Here is a 7,061-nt window from a genome sequence, read left to right as displayed (position 1 = left end):
CCCAGGCTTTAATGCACCGCAGACGCGTGCCGTGATGCGCAGATCAGCTCTAGTCTCTAACGTCACTGAATCTACTGTTAAAAATGAGACATCCATTCATCATATCATCGTGCAAAACGAAGAATTCGTCTGCAGTCAACGGTGAAAATCAAAAGTAGATTTATTTTAAAGACAGTTTAACATTAAATAATGAACATAAACGAACACGTTAAATATAAAAGTGTTTAAAACAGGTAAGTTCATACATTTGGAGTAAAGTTAAATTAAACGGATACATCAGTCATACAGTGCTCCTGATCGCGCGCACGCTTAACATGTGGCATTAAACTCAGTTAGTGGGGGCTCAGTTAAAATATTGCACATATATAGGCTGTTAAGATTACTTGTTAAAGTGCAATGAAATACCTTATATCAGCAGACGATGTACGTCTGTGTTTGTGGTTGGAGACTCCTTCACCTGTGTGTGTGTGTGTGTGTGTGTGTGTGTGTGTGTGTGAAGTGTGGTGCTGAAGTGAAATAGCGGGGCAATTTAATGATAGCCGAATTATAATAGGCCGCCGAATAATAATAATAATAATAATAATAGTAATTTAATACATTAATAGGAGAATGAGCCTAATATCATCTTGACTATCGACAAAAACATCTGCCATCGTCGATATCTCTGACTATCGTCTATCGACACAACCCTACTAAGAAAAGTAGGAGAAGCCACTGAATATAATAATTTTCGTATATAATAAATTACTTGCGCCTCAGAGCGAAGAGACAAAACACAATAAATGCTGTCATTGCTTTCGGATGTGGATGCCTGCTGTTAGGGAATGCAGTTGTGTAAGAAAGTTCTGGAAGGCAATTCTACAGACATACTTTGACGACAGTCTTTGCTTGGGCATTTAAGAATGACCATAACAACATTTGAGATACTGTGCAACAAAATCGGTCCACTAGTTAGTCAAGTTATCCTGTCCCAAAGCGCAATCACATGACTTTTTTTGATGCGCATGGATGACTTTATCAAAAACCACCTCAAGAGAGCATAAAAATCACTATTTCCAGGTACTTGGTTACGTTGAAGACATAAGCCAATTTCCAGATCTGTTCTATGGATTAAACGTCAGACACTTCTTGTGTCTATTTAAGGTTGTTTTGATGGCATGGCAAGCGGTGGAAATTTTTTGGCACCTCATGATTCAATTCAATTTTGACTTGGGAGTCATAATTTGATTCCAAATTCTTCATTGGCTGATAAATAGAAGTTGATACTGACAGCTGTTAAGTATCAGTCACTGAACATTTCGTGCGCCACTGATAAGGCTGCTTGACGCACACCTAAAATTCGAAATGCAACGTTTTTGCATTCGAATGTGGATTTTTATTTTGAATTCGACGAATATTCGAAATTCGAAAAACATGTTGACAGCCCTAATATGAATTCCTGTAGTTACAGGTTTGGTAGACCATGTCTACGCTTAGTTAAGACCGCTTAAAGGTGACAACATGAAAATCTGACTTTTCCAGGTTTTAAGTGCTATAATCAGGTCCTCGGTGCATCTACCAACCAAGGAAATGTGAAAAAGATTAACCCAGTAACTTAGTTTTGGTAAGCCTTTTTCTGCAAGCGTCTGAAAAAACGAGCGCGTCTGATTTCGCTCCCTTGGTGACGTGGCAAAGGGATCTCATTATAATATTACCGCCCCTTAATCTGTAAGTTTCCACCCACGGTGCTGTCATTTTTGCAAGCAACAACGGTGTAATGCCGTGGCGAAAGTTTGAGCAAAACATGCTAACTGTTCTGCCTTTGGCTGCACAGACGAGCACAGAACACTATTTAGAGTCCCAGCCTCAGAGGAGACAACAGTGGATTTATTGATTTATTTACTGTATATTGTTGCTGCCAAACAGATCTAAAATAAACAAGCGATTTATTTCCCAGCAGTTTACCTTCACAGACATTACTGACTGTTTTTGTAACTCGTGTCTTTTTAATATAAACTTGTGTGTGAATGAGAACTTAGTTTAGTACTCACATGCTGGGACAGTCACTTTCTGTCCATGTGCTTTGGTTGTGTGCACTCAGAAAACGTCTATCAGAAGTTTAAACTAATATGGTTTAAAACGCATGATTTCAGCGCGATAAACATGATAATCAGAACCAAAACAGATGTTTTTAGCAGGTCCGAGCTGTAATGGCGCAGCTCTATTCTGGAAAAGGGGGCGGGGAGCAGCAGCTCACTTGCATTTAAAGAGCCAGGCACGAAAAACAGTGTGTTTCTGCTTCTTCTCAAAATAGGCATTTTCAAAATGATATAATAAATGATCTGTGGAGTATTTTGAGCTGAAACTTGACTGACACATTCTGGGGACACCAGAGACTTATACTACATATTGTAAAAAGGGGCATAATATGTCTCCTTTAATAATCTTTGGTGAATAACTACATATAACAAAACAAAAATCACTTTTGCATCATTACACTGCACAACATTACAGTTTGACCCTGCTGTCTGTCTTGCTGACATTGCTTGGCCATATGTCTGTACCCATTATTACAGACATGACTAAGTTAGCACAAGACAGACTTGCATAAGCACAGGCTGATCCTTGGATGTACCAAAATCATATTATTACTTGTAAGATTCATTTAGAGCATTATAAATGGTTCACTCAACATCGTTAGAAGACATATTGCATTTACAATTAAGATTTTTGCTGAAAATAATCATTGCACAAAATCATAGCAAACATGTTGAGGTCAATGGCAGAGTAATGACTGCAATGCAGAAACAAAATCAACTCAACGCCTAACAGAATTAAACTTTAAAGAGCTAATCTTGACTTATCCATAAATAATGTATTATTGTTCTGAAGAACCTATTTTGAATTTATTAAGAAAGTGAGACCAATTGTACTCATGCAGTGAGAGCATCAAGTAAAGAAGTAGAAGTATCAAGCAAGGCTGGTAAACATGATTATTTTGAACCATTAACTTACTTTTCACGTCTGAAAAGCCTGGTTGGACAAGTAGCACCAAAGGTAAGAAATAAGACTAAATGAAGGAATGCACCATGAAAACATCTGTTTCCTTCATTCTGAAAACATACACATGTTCAGCAATGAAACCCCTTCACGTGAACGCGCAAAACGGAGGGGTAGGGGAAAGGGGAAGGGCTAAGGGGTAGAAATGGGATTGGGCCTTAAACTTAAAAGCAAGTACAGGATGACAGCAAGTCCAGGATGAGCTTAGAAGAACCAAATAATCCAAGATCATGCCAAATCGCCAACAATCAAATCCAGCTAACTGAGAATATTCATAATGCTTTTATTTATGCAGTCCAATTATTATTTCTGCACTGAAAAGCAGAAATAAACATTTAAGAATCAGTTCTCCTTCTGCATACCAGGTGTCAAGACACTCAAACGTTAAAATATTTTTTTAATTAGTACTGACTATATATACATACATACATACATACATAGAAAGAGAGAGAGATCGAGATCAGTCTCTACTTTGAAGAACTTTGCACACAGTCCAAAGGTACAAACAGACAAAGCCAAATTTACAAGAAAAGTATTTTACATTTAAATACATCCATGAATGTATGACAGCATCCATCTTCACAAATACAAACACCCGACTCCATCGCCCTTTTTAAAAGTGCAGGTGTGAATCAAACAGCCATATGAATGCAGAAGTGAAACTGTGACAATAGGATATATGAAACATTTCTGAGGACCTCATCTTAAAAAAAACTCTAAAATGAATGCTCAGTGTGAGGTCATAAGAAAATCATACATAGTATGTATGAAGCATAAAAAAAAAAAGTTTAGGCAAAAAAAAGTATCAGACTAACAGCAACTACATAAAAGTTTCATACTGCCCCTACTGCTAAAATATGTTTGGATCCATGTATTTATTTAATTTCATTTATCCTGATCGTGCAGTTACATGCTGTAAAATATTACGCATAGCATTTCGACCAAGTATTTCCAAGCCACCACAACTGGTTACTAGTTAACTTATGCAACCTTAAATATAAAGCAAATTGCAAATGTTCTCGTTGACAAGCGATTATTTAGAGGAAAGAAAAAAACGTTACTCCTCAATTTTCCCATCACTATATGACTGAGGCCATGCTGTTTAGCAAGGAACAGGTTTGGGTGGTTTTCACTATGCAGTTTCGATGCGTCACACTGGCTGTCACACAGGTGAAGTTAATAGTAAAACTTCTACCCCCCGTTTCACAGACAAGGCTTAAACCTAGTCCCAAACTAAAATGTAAATCTGAGCTGTTTCAACTGAAAGAAACTTCCACTGATTTATCTTAAAATATATCAATGCCTTTGTTTTGTCCCAAGTAGTGTTGTCAAAAGACCCGGTATTTCGGTACCAAGTCGGTACTAAAAAAATGAAAACGTTACGGTACCAGGTTTTCTTAAGTACCCGTGGATTTTCACTGGTATCGGTACCGAATACTGAAATTTTGGTACCGTGACAACACTAGTCCCAAGAGAAACACCAGTAATGTTTTTGTAAAGCACATTTATAAAAAAATACTTAAATGTCCTAATTGAACTATGGCCTAATCCTGTTTTAGTCTAAACCCTGTCTGTGAAACCAGGCCCTAATGATATGTCAGATTAAAAATGCAAAAAAATTAAAATAAAATCATATAAAATGCTAAATGCAAGTGTTTTGACACTGACAACTCAACTAAAAGACTAATTACTTTCACAGTGTTTGTATAAAAACTTTGTACTGGCTGGCTAAAATGAGCTATGAATTAGAGGAACATACCTAAACAGCAAACCTATGTTGCTGTGTTCAAGTTAGTTTTACATTTCGTCGTTGACAAAGTTTTTCCTCACGTTAGCATGCTACAAGCTAACAAGGCGCTTGGACTGTCCCATAGCGCACGAATAGTTTTTTGACTTCTTCCTACAGCTTTCAAACTTACCTGACTGAAACACATTTCACTAACGCTAGTGTGGAAAAAGAATCAAATGAACCACGATAAACAAGTAGTCGTTCAAAGATTACAATGCAAACTTGCTCTGACAGGCGCGAATGGAAACCAGCCCGTTCGCGAGCGCTTGGTAAATTTAGACAGGCACGCGCGCGCTCACCTCAAAGCAACCGATCGACGGCTGTAGACGCGAAGCTGCAGACAATCTCTGGTAAGTTTTCCAACGGGTATATTATTTTAATTCCAAATTCAAAAAGCGTCACTTGAAAGTTCTTCTGCCACCTTCCCGTGCAGCCAAACTCGGAAACTGCTCTTTCAATATGGCTGAGGCAGGAGCAGGGAATGGTGAAGCGTCACTAGCGTGACTCCGGGTCGGGGTGGTGTGGGAGAAGGGGCAGGGACTAATCTGGATAAACACTGATCCTTGTATTTAACGTTGTCTGGTGTTCATGTGGTGCCTTTCGCTTTTCCTTCTCGCTGGAAACTTGCATATACATGTTTCTTAGAAATAAACCACCGATTAGATCTGCCTTTATAACTGCCTGAGTCATGTGATTAGTGTGTGAGGTAATCAACAGTGGGTTTAATAACCCAGTTGAGTAGATAACCGCAAGGTTATAAAGGCATAATCTTTCGTTTTAAAACTGCTATTGGGTTATGAGGTCAATGATTTAGGTTTGCAGCCAATACAAATGACCTTGGTCTTTCTCAGGTAAGTTGAAACAGCCTAGCTTTAATGACTATGCATAACACAACAAAACACTTTTCTAATTTCCTTCATTTGGGTCAAGTGGGTAATGCCATGTTTTGCAGTCTTTCGCAACCATTCTATTGTATTCAGGTCATTTTTGTAAAGGATATGTTATAAATACAACATTATAAAATTTGAGGAGGCAGTAAGAAATTTTCACCATTGGCTCTCAGAATGTTTTTAATGAGACCCACATTTATTCACAGATATAAAGACCCTGTCCTGCCGTAAATATGAGCCTCTTCTTAGCTGTTGCCATACTGCATTTTGTTTTCTTTGCGAAAAGACTGAAAAGCATAAATGTAGTATCAAATATTCTATTGTGTTGTACTCTTAAACACTAAAAGTGCTAGCATGCATTTTTCTGTTTTCATAGTACCAAAGAATCATTGGTGATTCAGCACATCTATATTGGGCTCATTAAATGTATTTCTTGTTTCTGCAGAGAATAGCTTTGTCATCTAAACATGATACCCGTGTCCCACACTGAAACTGTAACTGCTTTTCTGATTACATCGTTGACAGCAGTTTGGATGTCTTGGAGTAGCCTGGCTTCTGAGGACATTACACAGCTCTCTGTTTTGTTTTAAAGAGTTACATTTGTGCTTTTCATTGTTCTCAGTCAAGTTGCAGGTTATTTCTGGTTTGATCTGAAGTGATGGCAGTATGTTTAACTTTATATTATTAATTAATATTATTTGTATTAAATAATATATGTATTATTTTAATACATTAATATATTTTATGATATATTCGTATGAATTAAATATGTTTAATGCAATGTTATTCTATATTGCTTTATACCATTTTCTGGTTAGAAATTGTGAGATCAGTCTGTTGATAGTGCAACTCTCTGCTGCCCCCAGGTGCCTGCCAGTGTGCACACAAAGGTATACGGTGAGCGTGATTTGACCAAGTACAACGTTCCTGGATCAACATCCTTGTTGATCCTGGAACATCATTCCAATCAACGAATCAGAATTGAGAGATAACTTTTCAGGAAATGTCAGTTTTAGGCTTACAATCAGGATTAGGTGCTTCTACACCCTTGTTAACCAGCTATCATTTCCCTCTGATTTTAGGAATAAATTATGGGTAAGGCTGGGTTTAGGGGTAAGGATTGGGTTAAGTCTGTATTTTTGGACAGTAATGTTGATCCAGGATCAACAAAAGATGTTGATCCAGGAACATGTCTTACTTGGCAAAATCATGCCGACCAAAGGTATACACCTCTGTCTTATTAGGATTCAGACAATTGCATAATACGTGTGTGTGTGTGTATGTATGTATATATATATATATATATATATATATATATATATATATATATATATATATATATA

General features: G+C 37.3%; 1 protein-coding gene across 2 annotated transcripts in view; it reads right to left on the bottom strand.

Moving 5' to 3' along the window:
- LOC107668314 (pleckstrin homology domain-containing family F member 2-like) overlaps nt 1–5,682 on the bottom strand; it is a 30,190-nt gene extending 24,508 nt beyond the window's left edge. Inside the window, exon 1 of one of the 2 annotated variants that reach the window (XM_016460154.1) lies at nt 5,128–5,682. The gene's annotated coding sequence lies outside the window, so the exon portion shown is untranslated. Of the gene's footprint in view, nt 1–4,958; nt 5,081–5,127 lie in introns of those variants that run through there. The other variant, XM_016460155.1, reaches the window with a different exon arrangement.
- Between the last annotated feature and the right edge of the window lie 1,379 nt (nt 5,683–7,061).

This window comes from Sinocyclocheilus anshuiensis, unplaced genomic scaffold (assembly GCF_001515605.1).
Source record: "Sinocyclocheilus anshuiensis isolate Anshui unplaced genomic scaffold, SAMN03320099.WGS_v1.1 scaffold1623, whole genome shotgun sequence".
Lineage (NCBI taxonomy): Eukaryota > Metazoa > Chordata > Actinopteri > Cypriniformes > Cyprinidae > Sinocyclocheilus > Sinocyclocheilus anshuiensis.
This window is presented reverse-complemented; position numbering and strand designations above follow the sequence as displayed.